Raw genomic sequence first — 17,881 nt, 5'->3', positions numbered from 1 at the left:
AATATTTTTTTGTATTTGACCTTTACATTAACAACCAGATGACAACTTTCTTGCTCCCGGCCTCTGCAACAAAATCTACAGGAGGTGTTTCCTGGGGAAAGAACATATTCCAGGGAAGCAAATGTCATGTTGCAATCATTAAAACAAAATAAATTAACTTACCGAAACATTGTTTGTACTGTAGCAATGCCCAGAGGCTTCAGTCAGAGCTGTGGAGGCGTTGTGTTAGGCACCAAACAAGTGCAGAGAAAGACTACTGTGGGAAGAACATTCTTGAGCTGGGGGAGTTAACCAGCAATCTAGCACCTGCATTAATTACAGTCACAAGATTTTTTTTGAACAGGCTTAAATTGTGTAAGAAACCAGGAGCTCTGGTGGCCTCTAGCAGATAACAGGTGAGAGACCTGAGCTGTGATCCCACAGGGGTCCACTCTGTAGGGCGTGAGCTTTGAATGATAATTATTTTATACTGTTCTGAAGGGATTTACAAAGTATGCTGATTCCCTACTTGAGACACGGGTAGTCCACCAGAGAAACAAAAAGTGGTATTCACAGTCAAAAATCTATGGGAATTGGAGATTGAACGGGAAGTAAAACTCTTACCCTGCTCTGGGTTAAGTCTTCCAAATGTATAATCCCCACACACAAGTCCAGTGAGGGAAGAGGACAGAGAACTATTGCTGGCCTAGAACAGTTCTTTGTTTTGTGGTGATTTTGGGGGGGGGGGTGTGGTTAGAAGAAAAAGAAAAAAAAAAAAGGCAGCCTGAGCTCATTTGTCCCAAGACTGGACCAGAATTTGTGAGTTCAAGTATTATATAGCCCTTTTGAATTTGTCACTGGCAAACACAGCTTGGTGTCTTGATAAACTGTGCACCCACTGTTGGTAAAGAACACCTGTTTTTAAAACTCTGTCCCTAGAAATAATGTGTTATCCTTCTGCAGGGCATCTCAGCCTTTAGAAAACACTCCTGCATTGGGTCTGAAAGAGGCAACATTTCTAGCCAGAGAATGAAAAGAAAAATGGCGAAGCAAAGAATTCTAATTTCTACACTTCTTTAAATGAGCCTTTTTCAAAGAAAGAAAAAGCTAACCAGCTGCTAAGGTCTGTGTGGTTGTCACTGGTGTCTTGGAGAACTTGTGACTGCAGGGAGCGCTTCCCTGCTTGCCCTATTCCAGCAAAACCTAAATGCAGAGAGGCTGCCTGTGCTACCTGTTGCTGCTGAGCTGGCAGAAGTTTCAGTAGTTAGGTAATTTCTTTCTTTTGGATGATTTATACAGCAGCTGCTATTTATCTACCCCACTCATTGCGCAGGAGACTTTGGACAGAATATGCTGTTTAAAACCATTGCCAAAATAAGAATTGTACAGAGTATTTAGTACTTGGCATTGCATGAGTAAGTACTGAACTAGAGATGTGTAGAGCAATGCTCCCTGTAGCTCTTTGGATCCATTAAAAATTATTTACAGTTCTCTAATAAGACATACTTGCATGTGTTTTTAATTTGGTAATGTATGGAGCAAGTCATAACTTGACACAAGATTGTAATAAGCTTAATCTTGACGCCTCCTCTTTCACAGTCCTTGCAATAAGCAACTCATTGGCAAAAATCATGTACCTGAGCTTGCCAAGAGATACATTTTTGGAGTTTTGAAGAAGGCACTTTAGATGTGATCTTGAAGTGGAAAAAAGACACTAAACATGTAAAGCTAGAAACTTTACAGTGAATGATATGTTTCAAATTTATCAAACGAATAAATTTATGAAGGCTTAAGGGAATAGCTTCGGCTAAAATTAAACATTTTGACTGTCATGTTGGATTATTTTCCTTTTCCCCTCCAAATAGTTCCAAAAATATTTTTGTTTAGAAAGTACAGAAAATGGCTTCATAAAATAGTTTTTGTTGGCTATGATAATCATGGAATTAGGCGATACATATTTGTATTATTTTTGATGCTCCCATCCCCCATTGTTCAGGCAGTTATACACCCTTTTGAGATAAGGGTGGGATGTTACCCAAGTTTTACAGACCAGTAAGGTACAGGGAAATGGTGGCTTCTCAGTGTTGCACGGGGAGGTGGTGACTGGGAGGGAGTTGAATCCAGGCTGCTTGAAGCCTGAACTAATGCCTTTGTTCCTGCAGTGGTAGGGAGAGGGAGTCCACAGCAAATTTAATATATCCTGCCTGGACTAGAGAGGTGAGGTAGAGTTGTTCTATTTATATAAAGTTCAGAGGGGTAGGGAACATGAAAGTTCAGTCCTTCTCTAGTGTTGGGCAGTTTATAAAAATCTTTCAGAGTCCTGGCTCTTGGTGGCATTTCTGTTGCTGAGCAGAGCTGGGTCTGTTCCAGGCATATGGGGGCAGTCGGGTGATATTTGTGTAGCCTCTTTTCCTTCCTTCTTTGAGAATATTTGCGATAAACCTACTGTTGTGGAACAAAGAGTGAGTATTTGGGAGTTTGGAGCCTGTCAACATGTAGAATTCCTGTCGTTTTTACTTCAGGCGTGTTTTTTTTTTCCTAAGCAGCACAAAAAGCTTTACAGATACTGGATTTAAACACATGAGAATTCAGAAATCTGGGACTTGGCACCAGTACAGAGATCCATATTGGTTCAGAGATCTTAATCTTTGTCTTAACAAAACGTTAGGTTTTGCTTTCACTCACACTAGTATGAATCATAACCCCACTGAAAGCTGGTGATTTATTCCAGAGTCATGCTTGTGTGACTGAGAGCAGAAGTCACTTCACTAGTTCTTTCCAAGAGCAAAGGCTAGAGTACCCAGGTAACTGAGTGGATGTATTTAAAGAAGTGAATTATTTCCTGTGTTGTATTTTCCTTCTAACAAACAAACAAAAAAAATTGTAAGAGGCTGGGTATTTTTTTTTTTGTTGAGTGGGTTTTTTTGTTTTGTTTTGTGATATGTGTTTGTGTTTTTTTTCCTAAGATTTGTAAGGATTTGTAGTCAGCCTTGCCTGCCTGTAGCCAGCCTCTCTGCATGAGCTGTGTGCCATTGCCTGGGGCTTGCGCTGTGGAACTGATGCCCGAGGGGGTGACTCAGATGTCTAGACTCTGGCCCGGTTCCCTTTTTGTTCTGGCTGTCACTTTTTCCCTTTCCTTATGCCAACATTATCCTCTGCATTGGGTATTGCCTCTCGTGCCTCTAGGAAGGGTCACCCTGAGGCACCGCCTTGCAAGCTGGTACCATGTGTGGCATGTGCCAGCTACTGGAAACAAGACACAGAGATTTGGGTGCAAGGAACCAAGGAAGCCTGCAGCTGCTCTGCCCTTTCCCATGGGTCTGATCACTTACAAATTCATAAGACCAAAGCCTGACTTTTTTTGTGCATTGAGTTTGGATTTATTCCTGTGTATATAAATAAAGGAAGTTCTTTACTGAGGGAAATGAATTCTTGCAGTATGTTCCTATTGCCTTTTTAGAATAGCTCCTCTTGGCACTTTTCTGGCTCTTGTCACCCAAGAATTTTTGAAAGGTTTATGCGTATAAATGCATTTAAGCATCAGTGCATTCTTGTGATACTTGGAGGCCAGAGTGAGAACTTGTCTGTCTAGGTTTGGAAAATTACACTGTTGTCACCTTCTAAAAAACAGCACAGCTAAGAGAGAGTAGGTAGCTTGCCCAATATTATAAACTGATCACAGGAACAGAACAAGGGTATCTGTTTCACTGTCTTTTTTTCTCCTTTTAGTTATGACTGGGTGAGCAGGAGCATTCCTTCCTCTTTAGGACTGATGTGAGGGGGTTGGGTGCGGGGTGAGGTGGTCAGCATTCCATAACTAGCTGTCTCACTGAGGTCCAGTGCTGATCCAGTCCTTGAGAAGTAAATTCTAGTGTCCTCCTCTAGCAGAGAACTGTGCTTGCTGAGGAAAGGAAATGCTTTGCAGGCTGAAGACACCTGGCTGTAGCCCATTAGAAATAATTCAGGAAGAAGATATGGATATCTCCCCTTCCTCCTGCTTGTAAAGTACAAAGTTTATTAATGTTATAGGGTTTTAAATGTGCTCGTCAAAGACTTATCAAAAGATCTCAGGTTATTGTGGTTAAATTGTGCATATGAAGTGGAAGAGTTTTACCACTGGATGACATTTGGGTGTACAGCCAACTGTGCCGTGCAGACGGGAACAAACCTGACAACCTCTCTGCAGGAACGATGGGGCATTTCTATTGAGATGGACTTAGCATGACTCGAGGTGCTTCTAGAGCATCTGTTACAATAGTATATTGTGCTAATTCCTACTAAAACATTGTCATAAAAGTTCAAAACACTTTGAAGAATCACAGGCAAGCTACTTGTGCTGGAGAACTTCCAGGGTGATCAGTTCTGCATTTGTGATTACACATACATCTCAGGAACAGATGAGTGTCCTCTCTTCAGACTCACTGTAAATTCATGAGGAGGTGAGGGAAATAAAACACCTACATGCAAAATCCTCATCTTCGCTATTTTCTATTTTACCTAATTAAACCTCTTTACCAAGAAAGTAATAAGCTTTTTTCATTGATTATGCCCATTAAGTATGCTGTAGTCTGAGATATCGAAATTAGTAGAAAAATAATCCCCTCTGAACACCATTTCAGTTTTTGTACCTGCTCCCAACATTTAGATATGGCCTGATGTCTCAACTTTTAAATCTATTCATGATACTTTAACCTTTGAATGCTATAAATGAAGTTATTAAATGTTTCATTATTAATGAAAGTATTGATGTACCAACCGTATATGTTTATATATATTCTAGTCAGTGGGTTTCCTCCTAGTTCTAGAAAAACCTGATGACTTTTTCAAGCTTTTATTAATTCTTAGTTAAACCCCCTTAAATTAGCCTCCTTAACTAATTATGGAGGTAATGTTTGTGTGCCTTAATGCAAGACACCTGTCAGGCTCCTTTCTAGCATGTGGGAAAGATAGGGGGTGCAGCCCAGGTTTTCTGAGGAAGGAAAATGGAAATCAAATTAAGCTAAGAAAATTTGAAAGCAAATATTGATGGTTCTGTAATAGTGGTGCCTATAAACTTATGTGGTTATCTCCCAAGAAAAGTGCTATAGATCATGCTGTTTGTTTCTTTTCAAAACAAGCAATGGGGCAGACAGGTCTTCACTTTAGGAGACAAACTGCAGTTTAACTGTGGCTTCTTCCATTCATGGTTTTCTTTTAAGTCCTGACAGTATACCTGGCCCTGTGTGTGATACAGCATGAATCTGATGGCAGAAAGAGAAGACAGGCTTTAGAAAAACAATTTCCTCCCCCCCACCCCCCCCCCCCCTATCTAAAGGTTTTTATTTCTTTCAGGGGAATAACTTGTTTCCTTCAGTATACTTCTATTTGTATCTGACACTACTGTTCATCTTGCCTTTGAGGTGCTTTTACAAGATATAGCATAACTGGTGAGTGCCAGGGCTAGCTGCTGCACCCAGCTGGATGTGGATGGTGGCAAGGGGCGGCAAACTGGATGAATAGCTGCTGTCTTGCTCTTTAGCCTGCTGTGCACATGCTGTGGGGTCCTAATGGGAAAGGAGGTCTCCCTGCCTGATAAATCCTTACCTGCAATTCTGTTGGAATGGAGACATTGTTGTCATGTCTCTCACTTTCCACAGTAAGAAGTTTATTAAAATTGTAGCTTAAATTAGAAATCACTGAATGAACCTGTTTGGCTTGGGGAGGGTATCCTGAACAATTCCTATTTACCAGGACAAGGAGGGGGGACTCCATTTTCAGGTAGAAGGGGGAGTGCTTGTGAAATATTTTCATTTCTGTGAGTTCAGGGTCTCTTCCATCTGTGTGCTTTTCTAAGGGCTAATAAAGCAGACCTTACCTGGCAAGACTGAGCAAATATATTTACATCACCTGTCTGGTATGCAGGAGAGAAAATAAGGTAGCTACAGTCAGCTGGGAAATAAGTGCTGAGGAGTGTATGTCAGTTGTGATTGCTGTAGAGAGTTAGGTAGCTGACTGAAGTGCTTTTCAGGAAAAGTGTTTGAAATGCAATGCTTTTCCCTATAAATAAGAGAAGGAATATAGCTGTCTTTAAAGATTTTTTTTTTTTTTTTTTTTAAATCTTGTATCTCCTATTGTGTCTTAGAGGAATTCGGTCACATATTACCTTAATGTATGTAGTTGCCATATTGAAAAGATATCTGTGGGAAAATATTAGGATTTTTAATTTTATACTGGTTTTCTGATTATGGCCACTTACTAATATACTGTACTGTAAGTGAATAATTGAAAGTATGGAAATAGTTACATCTTGTGGGTCTAAGTTAGGACTTCTACAATGTTCTGACTATGATTTAATTGATGTGATTGTACAAGTTGAAGTGTTAACTCAGTGCATCTTGTACCGAGGAAAACATACTCAGCTGTTTCTCAGCTTGGATAGCTGAAAAAAGTGAAGTTTTTGTAAGTCCTGAATAAAAGTCTGTCCTGAGTATGCAAGTATTTGATGAAGCAAAGCCACATAAGATGCAGATAACAATACCTCATTAGCTATAATTTGTTTCAGTTCAGGATTCTCACTGCAGTCTGTTTTGGTTCACAGATTAGCATGCCAGTAGCCTTTCACTGTATTGATTTCAATTTTTTCAGGGAGCAGCAGCTGACTAATTGGGGGGCTGTCTCAGACCAGATGGCAAGAAACTCGGAGCCTGATTCTGATCTTGCTTACATAGGAGAAACAAGAAATAATGGTGTGGTTACATCAGTGAAACTTAATGGAGAATAAAACTATTTCAGAGGGATTAGAATGAAACCCATGGTGTTTTCCCTACTTTCCATAAAGTCTTACACAGTAAGACTTTAACATTTTTCAATTTGAATTGAACCTATTCAAAATTTCTGATCAGTCTCTCAACTTTTGAATGCTTCAATTAATGTTCTGGGCCAAATCTGTCCTTGGTGCAGTCCCACTGAAGTTGTTAGACTTAGAAATAAATTGGTTCCTAAATTTTAATTTGTTTTCATCTTCCTAGCTCAACAAAAAACAAATTCCTGCAGATCTGATGTCACATGTATTTGTTTTCTTTTAAAATGAACCTGAGTTGTAATATAATCTAGTGTATGGGCTTTGTCTTGTCTTCTGGTTGTTTTTTTTTTTCTATTCCTTTCCATAGTTGTATTTGTCCTAATGATAGTTATGCTGTATGTGATTTCTCGGAAGGCCCAAAGAGCTTCAAAAGCCATAATTAAACTATGCGGCATCCTTATGAATCAGGCAAGTGTCATGACAACCTTTTGCGTGATCAGTATATCTGGTCAAAACAAAGATGGATTTTTCTTTTTTCTGGATTTTAATATCTGGGAACTTAAATCATTATCTCAGTGGTAGCTGCTGTTCCAGATACAAATTAAGAGGATCCTCAATTAAAGATATGCAGTAAAAATATTTTCTATGTATTATTTTTGCAACATCTCAGTATATATTGTTCCTTTTAAGTGTGTAAATTGGCAAGAAATTAGCCAATTAATTGTTTCCAGCATCTTGAGGTTGATTCCCATGAAGTGTACAGCAGCTGTGGTGAGGGAGGCTCATATAATGTCTGTGTTGTTTCAAGTGCCCAGCCATAGAGACAGGCACTGTACCCCACCTGAGTTACAGGCACTGCAGCAGGTCTGGATAATGTCAGTTTTTGTGGATGCTCAATAAATGCCTCATGTTGGGGAAAAGGTCATTGAGAAGAGTACAGGGGGGAAAAAGGCAGATAAGAGTTTTCATCCCACTGAACGCTTCTCTTGAAGGAGTTCTGTTCACCTGAACTTATTTATCCTGTATATATTTTTTTCTTTTTCACTTTACTTTAGGTAGGCAAGACAACAGTCTGGCCAATAACCTTGCTGTTTAAGACTGACTTGGAAGATCATGGATATGTTATGCTGACACTGACTCAGCAGTTGTCTTGCTGTATGCATGTCAGAATGACTGAGGCTTCGGCAGGCAGCCAAAAGCCATTTGTAGCATATTTCTTCACAGAACTCTGCTGTAGTAAGGAAGAGTTGGTAGACTTTAATTGCCAGACTTGGTTTGTGAAATAAGTCTTCGTATCTTTTAATTTTGGCCTTTCATAGTAATTTTTTTCAGCTTCGCCTACGAAATTTAATTATTGGTGATTTAATTAAATGATAAAGGGATAAAGCAATATTGAAAAACTTAGAAACAAGGCTACTGAAGCATTGAGTAGGTCTGCCCTGAGCAGATGTAGTTTGCAGTGTGTGAAGAGAGCTTGTGCGTGCCGTAGCTGCATCTGTTAGGGAACCTGGCAGTACTCCGGGAGCACAGGCAGAGACAGAGTTTTGCAGTGGGTCTCACCAGAAAACAAGTGTTCTGCTCATGCATGCAGGCAGGCTTTAACATTTTGGTTTAACCTATACTGGAAAGAGGCAGAGACATACAGAAATGGTCATCAAAAGCACTTGGATGGAGAAGCCCTTGATGCAGAGCAAGCATCAAGCAAGAACCTGGCTCCTCCCCCAGTCCAGGTAAGTGTCAGAGCCTTTGACCTGTTCTGGAAGAATTTGCTTTACAAAAACAGTAGTGGGGAAAATTGCCTGCAAAATGAAATGGTCCCAGAAAACTGCTTAGAAGACTGAAGATACTCTGTCCCTGTTTTCGAACTGCGGAATGAGGTTAACTTCAAATGAACTCAGAAATAACAAAACACAATGTAAGATGTTGTCAAATTCCATTTGAATTACAAAAAGATACCAGAAGGAAGTCATTTTATTGTTCTAAGCCAAAACATTCAAAAGTTTAGGGTTAAAAAGACAAGCTTGTGATTTTTGAATACTTGTGACTATGTGGTCTGATGCTGTATTTAATTACATGGTCACACAAACACTTTTTTGGCTGTGCCTCCTTCATTGAACAGAATAGTGTGTCCGGTTAGTGTATGTTGACTTTTCTTTCATCCTCTTTCAACATGTGGTTGAAGGGTTGAACTTACTACGTGTTACTGTTACCTGCTCTTGAAGACAGTGTTGTTCACTTCCTTCAGGTGTGTTTATATACTGTGTTGTTAGAATCTGGGGTGCTTAAGCAAAACCACCACTGTGGGATAAACAGGGCTGGTTTGCAGCTTGAAGATGGGGAAACAATGGATAGATATGAGAAAAATAAAAGTATTCTGAAAAAAAAAAAAAATAAATGAGCTGAACTCTTTTAATTGAAACTTCCCTACAGAGGTCTGGTGGCACAAAAGTGAATGTTTGGAGAAAAACTTAACTGTGGCAGTGCTTGCTGAAGTTAGAAGTAGCCGAAAACAAGGTCATGTAAAATAAGTATTATTCCTGATATTAAACTGTGCTGTAGCCCTGCCTTATAACAGCAGCAGACCTGCTTGTTGATACCTTTAATGTACACCATATTTCATTCAGCGTTTTCTTTCTTTCCTAACAATTTTATCTGTATATTTTGTCTGAGAAGAAGCTAAACAAATGTAGGAATTGCATCTAAAAACCCCAAAAGGTTTAACCGTGTGGGGGTATGGCAGAGATGACTCATGAAGCGTACATGCCCACTTCTGTAATACGCAGCGAAGAGGAGACACTTCCAGGCCCTCTTCAGTAGCGTGTCTTTACAGTATGAGTCTGGCGAGTGATCAGTGTTGTATCCTGTGCTGTGCTAAGCTTTTAACTTGAAGATGGGACCCAAGTTGATTGCATGGTTACGTGATGCTGTTAGCAATATCTGTTGTATTTTGTCTCACATCGCGTCAGATCTGTTGCTGTGATACTTTTCATGCTTGTTCAGCTTTGAAGGGCAGGGATACCAAAAATCTATTGATTCTCTTGACTGAATTAAACAATATGCACAAAAGCTAAACTAGTCCTAGCAACTACATCAAAACCTTTAACTTAGTCTTTTATGCTGGTGAGATGAACATGGTCGAGGGTCTAAGCAGATACCACTTATGTTTGTGATCTCATCACTTAAACTCTGATAAATCTCTCCCAAGAAAAGCAAGAGGGGTGCTACTGAATAAGATATTTTAGTGTTGTCCCATGTCCCAGAATACTTTTTGATATTGCTGGAGGTGTTACTGTCAAAGGCATTTGCACAGCAGAGTTCAAGAAAAAATGCTTCAGGTCTCCCCACAAGAACAGGGGCTGTTTACAGCAGTGCCACAGCCAAGCTCTCGTCGGGTGAATTGTTAGGACTGCAGATGGCTTTCTCCGCATTTACAAAGACTTGCAGAAGTTTATTTTGTTAGGGTCAGTGGAGAGAAGGGTGTAAGCTGTTGGAATTAGCCCATGTAGGCATGCCCAAGTGGCTTACAGGGGAGCTTGTGGCCGAGCAGTGAGTTGAACTTCGAGAAACAGGCTAGAGTCCTGTCCATAGAAACAGCCTGGATTTCCTCAGACTCATCTGTAGAGCTGGAGAGGAGACTTCCTTCTAGGTATTTATTTCTGATTGCCAGTAATAGAGAAATGCTAAAAATTAGAGCGCACATCGCAAACAGAATCCCTTCAGGCATTTGGTGGCTCTGTGGCATGTGCCACTTCTGACTCGCTGCCATCATTAGGAAAATGCATTATCAGAAAGTATTCAAGCCTCTTTCCTGTGCAGCTGAATAAACTGCTTTCTTGAGGCAAATATTGTTGTAATGTAGATGGAAATTTCTATCACAGTTTAGTCTGGGGCTAAAAGATATTTCTTGCCTTCCTTTCCTCTCCCCCTCACCCCATCTGCTCCTGTTCAGCCTCTTACTAAAAGGCTTCTGTATAACAAAAGATGTGAGGTTAAGTTGTCCTTGGAAGTCCGAGTGCGTGTGAGAGCAAAGGCAAATTTTTGCTGTTAGTCTGCTACTTGCTGACCGTGTTTGCAAATCATTGATGAAAGGGCAAGGAGTTTCAAACATCTTTAAAATCTGGTTCCTATCTATAACCTATTTTCCCTCTATTTAAAGAAAGTACTAGTTAATAGTCATTCTTCCTTTTTGGCACAAATATTTTTCTTCATGCAGCCTTGCTGTGGATTTGAGAGAGTAGAAAAGAATATGGGAGAGCATTGTTTGGCAGCTGTTAGTATGAGAGGGTGCAGGATAGCTGGAAAAGCAAGCAGGATCAACTAACTTCGGCGGTCCTTCACACCCTGTGTGTTCTGAATTCAGCCTGTCTTTCGACAGTTTATCTGTCTTAACTGTTTACCCTGACAACCAAAGCCTCCTTCCAGCATGCCTCATGGCTCTGTGGAGGTGGACAGAGCAAGCGGCCTACTAGATTTGGTACTGTCTCTTGCTCACAGTGAACTTCAGTTTCACTAGTTTTGCTCCTCTGAGGCTGAAGAAGGGCCTGGGTCTTCAGAGCTGAAAATGAGTATCAACTTGTTTTCCTGGAACAGTTGGAACTTCCTTCAATAGGATGTCTCTTATTTCTCCAGAGACTCATATGCCTGAGAGCTCTATCTTCTCAATTAAACCACAGCCCCTTTCTTTTTCAATTTCCTGTGGCTGCTGAAAGGTGATTTTTCTTGTTACCACTTCTTCAGGGTTTTTTCTTTCTTCCTTTCTTTGTCATTATCTGTATTCCTAGTGGAATTTGACTGTGTTAACAACTTGTTTGCAGGTATCTGGATAAGGATTTTCCAGGGCTGGAAGGGTGGTTGTTTTTAAATCATTGCAAATTACCTGTGTTCCAGTTCATTCAATGACTGAGATGGTAATGGAGAAGAAAGAAGAGGGGAAAGAAAACAGAGTGCAATAGCACGGAAGGTGGGAAAGATTCCCACACCTGTTTTCTTAGTTAGCACCAAAGGTACCCCTGTGATCTCCTGGGTTTCCTCTACTCAGAAAAGGGAGAGCACAAAATCATCAGCAAAAGAGACTCTAGGCCAGTAACTGTCCTTAGCCAAAATCCCTTCTGCAAGGAAGGTATTTTTGTCTCCTGTATTGGTATTGCATCTCAGCAATCTTCAGTAGCACAGTGTGGGTTTGTGTTCTTTTCACTGTTCTTGTTGGGCTTTTCCTATGCTACAGAAAATACTGATTTATTGTTCATATTTTGGTCTTGTCTTATCAACTGATCTTTAATCTAGCAAATTTTGACTAGATTATGTTGCTTTTTTTTGAGCATGTCACAATTCTTTAGCCAAAAAAAAAAGTTGTAGCGTGGAGCCCCTGTTCTTCACTCACCCTGATCCAAGCTCTTCAAGGTGGGTAGCGTCTGCTCATTTTGTTCAAAAGTCAGTGTCGGAGTCCTCCTCTGTACTCACCCACTTGTCTACGCCCGTGTGCCAGGGAGTAGATGTTTTAATTGGCAGGCTGTATTTGAGGGTTTTCCTTGCTAAGGTCTTCACAGCTCCCTCCCCTGCAGAGTCTTTTGCAAAGGTTCTGCTGATGCTCAAGTGAAGCTGTTTGCCTTGTGGTCCTTCACGGGGATGTAGGAGTGAGCACCAAGGAGCTGAGCAGAACCAGTTTGGTTGCAAATGACAGCAGATCTGTGACAACAGAGGAGCAGAGGAAGGAATGGGGATTACCCTGTGACTGATGAGAGGACTTGGGAGGAAGGAGGGACCTCATAAAAGTCTGGAAACTGCTTACCACAGTTTCAATATTGCAGGAACCCAAATAATCTTGGTTGTTTCTTTTTCTTGCTCTGGAATAAATATGGACACCTATAGCTCCAGCTGCAGAATGAGGAACTACTCAGGCAAATAATAAAAAATGCATGCCAGATAAAAGCAATTCAAAACAGATAACTTCCCTTCTGAGGAATTCTGTAATGTATGTGAGTTTTACTTGTCCAGGATCCACTGAATAAGGCACGTGTAATGCAGAATGGCAAAACTTGATGAAGTTGCTTTCTTGATGTGTTATTAGAAAAGGGAGGGTGAAGTGGAGAACCAGATGCTAAATCAAAAAGCAAGACATAAAATTCTGCAATATTTCATTTTTATTTATCAAAACAGTATTTGAAAAAACATTAGAAGAATGGGCAAAGCTTTGAGCTGTTGAAAGGATCAGACAAGTAGTTTCTGAGTGAGTATTATGGCTATTGGATCCAGCAAAGTCATGACCACACCAGATAGTCTGTGAAATTGAGTTGAGTCAGGGGAAACACTCTTTATTATTATGTTTACAGAGCTTCAGTAAAGAGATTATGTTGATAATCCGTAAATATCCAGTCCATGTTATTTGAATTCTGTTACTTTCACATCTTTATTTTGTTAAGAGGCAGGACACAAATACTAATTTTATTGAGAAAGAGATAAATGAAATTGAAAACAGGTTCCAGCCAGGTAGATCGGTCTTGGGGTGGGAACATGCTGTGCTGAGTTGCCCACACAGCGCTGCCAACGTATATGAGTCATGAGTACCAATGCCACTTCCATTTATAGATTCCTTAGGAACAGAGGCAGCTATACATGCCATTGAGTGGCAATTTTTTTTTTTTAAAGAAGGTTTGGGCTGAAAATGTTGAGCTCCACAGAACTGATTAAATCAACACAAGGTGTCCAGAGTAATTCTCCTTTGAGAAATTACTGAAGTGGTTGCCAAATGCAGCTGCTGTCCTCTGGGAAGGTTCCAAAGCTTCAGTAATTGCTTTTGTCCCCAGAACATTCAAGCCATCAGAAATGTTCATATAAGGCATTAAAAATGAAATATTATGCTTTAGAAGAATATCAATATTTTAAAGTACAAACTTCTTGAAACAAATGTTTGATTCTTATTTTCCTGAGAGAAAAGTCTCAAATATTAAGAGCAAATTGAATCAGATTCACATTCTGAAAATTTCCAGGCTAAAATGTTGCTCGGTTCCAGTTACTTCATCTGTAAAGACATAAGCTGCTTGTAGATTGAAAGACCAGGGTACCTTGAACTATCTGTAGATAGTGTATGTGGAGTGAGCCATATAAGCTGTGAATAACTGTATAGTGTAACAGACTTCTACAGGTTGAGAACACAATCTATAGTGTGTATATATTAATTTAATACCCGTGTGTGTATATATATAAATACATGCATATGTATTAGGTAAATTAACTTACATCTCCACACACCAACTATTTGAGAAACCAAGGTTCTGAAGGATTAAGAGTTGCAGACTCTTCTTCCAATATCTTATAGACAGAATGGTCTTCATGGCCTATGTAATTCAATTAGCAAAATATCCAATGTAGAAGAGGCCTTAGTACCTGAAATAATTATCAGACACTCTGTTGGGGTACTTGTTGTTTCTAATTGGTTCAGTTTAAACCAGTATTTTTCTTACTATCTACTCCACACTAAAAAAGAATTTTGGGAATGTTACTGTTCATACGCATGTGCACGCATGTGTGTGCACATCTATATGCATATTTTTATAGTTACAGCTACATCTAGGACAGTCTCTCAATGTCAAAATTTATCACTTCTCAACAGAGGAAGTTTCTGTTGTCCAGATGGGAGCACCTGCCCTGGCAGGGTGCACACACAATGTCACACATTTAAGTTCTATGAATGTAGTTCAGGCTGAGAGCTTGAAATTTTTGCTTGTGTCCTACATGAATGTCTTGACCTTGAAGCAGTTTTTGGGGTGTTACGATTTCAGTGTCTCTTGTGAAAACAGTTCTGCTTTATGTAAGTAATTAAAATACTAATTGAATCTAGATCTTTCACAACTTGAGGACTCCCGTAACCAGTGGGCTTAGAAAAACAGCCTTGTTAGCCCTGTGAATGTGTAATCAGTTATACAAGATGAGGTTACTTGAGTAGCATAATTGAGAGCAGCTCACCTGAGAGTAGCAGAGAGGCTGGTAATTAGTGCACTCACCTAGGCTGCGGGAGATCCACTTGTTTCTTGTGTGACTTCGCCTGAGCTGGAGTTTGAGTTATGGCATCTCGTATCTCCAGTGAGGCTGTGACTGGTTAGACTGTGGATTGTTTTGGAGAAAGTTTGTCTAGATTTTTGTAAGAATCTTTAGGTGGCTTGGGATTTCTCTGGATGAAGAACAAGAGAAAGAAATCCTTAAATTTTTTTTATGTGATAGGAAACTTCTCTGCTACGGCTCTTAAGGATAACTGCACAAGAAATTAAGAACTTAACAAATTAATGATTTCAGGTGTCATAACTGGTAAATTTTTTTAATATTATGATTTATGATAATACATAAGTCACTCCTGTCGCTGATAGGAAAAGCAGACAATGGGAAACACGATGTTTGCATTGGCCTGTACTTGTGTATTGATTTCTCCAAGCGTTTACACATTTTTCTTTCTTCTGACATCAGAGTTGTGGAAAAGCCTTAGCACTGTGTTTATAATAGATTCTGCATACTTAACAGCAGCTCCTTCGGGAAAACAAAACTCGAGTATCTAGGAAATGTTGCAACCTATCTGCCTTTCATAGGATATGACCAGCTTCCTCCCCGCACGGTACGTGGTGTCTGCCTGCATGCCTGCTGGCACTGTCTGCAGACAGGTCCCAGACGCTTCTGATACGGGCTGCTCCCTTCCAGATGTTCTCTACCCACCAGGACGGTTCGGTGAAGAATATTGGCGAGACGTTGTGGAGTAGCTTGTGCTGCCCAAATTCTTGACTGTATTTGTTCCTTGGAATGAACAGAGAACCCCTCTCCAAAATAGGCTGGGACTGTATACAGCACACAACATGAGCTCCAAAATACATTAACCCCTTACAGTACTCTGAGCAGAACACAGCTTCACAGAAAATCTTTTTACCCTCTCTAAAGCCACACTGTTTGCATATGACCAAATAATCTGTGTCATGCCTTAAAAAACAAGAGGGTAAGTGCTCCTGCAGAAATTGCTGGCTTTGGCATTTAATAACCTACTTGTGTGAAACTGTGCTTTAGCGGTGCAGTACTTAAATTGCTGAATCTCTATAAGGTTGATCTGTTCTGTTACCTGCTTTGGTTGTCTGCGAGTAGTTTTGCTCCATCATTTGTATGAGGGAACAGGCATACCTGAGACCAAGTTAAGTTTCGATCATAATGTGTTGTGTATTGATTCTGCACATCAAAATGGTTGCTGTCCTTAACAGAGAACTCTCTTGGCTCCAGAGCCTCTGTTCTCTTAATGAAAATTCCATTCTGTTGCCTGGTGCCAGTGAATCATCCTAAAATGTGCTCGGTTTCTCTCACCTAAGCAGGCCTGTGACACTGTGCCAGACTGGACTGGAACAGCCCTCTGACTGCAACAGAGAAATAGTAGATGGCTCCTTCTGTGGCAGCCCCTTTTTATTCTTTTTGGAAGTTCTTTTTGGCATTCAGGGACAGATGTTACTGAAGAAGCCTTGTTCAGCTTAACTGCCCTATCTGATGTTCAGTAATTGGAAGCACTGAAGTGAAGCCTAGATCCACTCCCACAGGTAGATTGATATTCAGTGGTAAGGTAAATTATTCTCTTATTTTTATTCGAACTCCCAGCTGTCTGTTGCCCTGTGTGTCAGCATCCTCCTTTGAGATGTTTAGAAGTTTTTGGATGGGAGTTTTTTCTACTTCTGCACCTCTGGGGCCAGTCAGGGGACCAAACAGTTCCTCTAATGTCATGTCCCATAGTTTTCTCTTTATGTCGATTAGCTGGAGATGCGCCTCTCATTCTGTGTTACTATTCTAGCTTTCCTTTCTGCTTTTCTTCAGTCTTCAGGTTATCACTTGGTATTAGTCATATCGGTGGCATTCTTAAAGCATGTGCTACTGCCGTCTGTCACTTCCTCCTTGTTAGGCTTTAATATTTTATGTCTACATGCTCAGCCTATGATACCTGACGCTGTATTTCTGTCCAAGGGATTGTGGAGTTCTTCCATGAGATCCCTTTAGATGAGTTAATATCTTTTATCAAATGCTGCTGTGGAGTTCTGTGACTCTGCTCTGGGCAAGGAGAACAAAACTAATAATGTGACTGAAAAATTTACATTTACTATAAATTTTGATTCATGCTTCTTTTTTTTATCCCTCTCCTTAAACTTTTACAAGTTCATAGAAGCCACTTATGTTTGGTTTTCATTGCTTGAATTGTAGGAGAGTTTAATCACCATCATATTCTACTTCCTAAAAAGGTAAAATGATACAAACTTATTGATATTCCTCTCTGCTGTAGGGTTGGTTTGGAATAATTAACAGCCATGGGTTTTGTCTTCCCTGTCAATAAAGTGACCAATATGTTTTGCTGTGTTTGCTAATAACTGGTCCATTTCTTCCACTTCTGGGAAGTGAAATGAAAATCATCCAAATGTACCATTAGTCCATGACACTTCAGTTGCTCGCTGCAGCTACTTCTGTGGCAGCCCTGTCATGACCAGTATCACTGATAACAGGAATATTGTACATTCTGGTCTTATTCCAGTTATGATTACAAACAACTGGACTTTGACAGCACAATTGCTATCAAAAGCTTTTTGGAAATATCTAATAGTTTTCATGAATGGTGCTTGTCACTTTTTATTAGATCTGTGAAATAAGATCAGCCACTTGACACTGATGGTTTAAAATCTGTTTGGTGCTTTCTGGTCCGGAAGCCTGCTTGCTGCTTGAGAGGGTGCAGAAGGAAATTGGGGAGGGGGGAAAATAAAAATCGAAAGCAATGTTGAGAATAATGCTGGCTTTTGCTAGACGTTGAGGCTGATCATGCTACCATAATCTGAAGTGCCTGTTCTGAGTCTTTTCTTCCATTGCATTGATATCTTTTATGCTTTCCATATTCTTTTTAAAAGCATGAGGGATGACTGAAGGAGTATTTGTTACTTGTTTAATGCATGCTCTGACCATTTCCCCTTTTTTGTATTTACTCACTTTTGTCATTTCTGACATTTTGAAGCTTTTAGATCAATGTCAGATTGTCAGGAGGTCTTTATCACCAAATCATAGAATCATAGAATTGTCTAGGTTGGAAAAGACCTTTAAGATCATCAAGTCCAACCGTTAACCTAACCC

Source organism: Egretta garzetta, unplaced genomic scaffold (assembly GCF_000687185.1).
Source record: "Egretta garzetta isolate BGI_Z169 unplaced genomic scaffold, ASM68718v1 scaffold676, whole genome shotgun sequence".
NCBI lineage: Eukaryota > Metazoa > Chordata > Aves > Pelecaniformes > Ardeidae > Egretta > Egretta garzetta.
The sequence above is the reverse complement of the archived record's forward strand: the minus strand, read 5'-3'. Positions refer to the sequence as shown.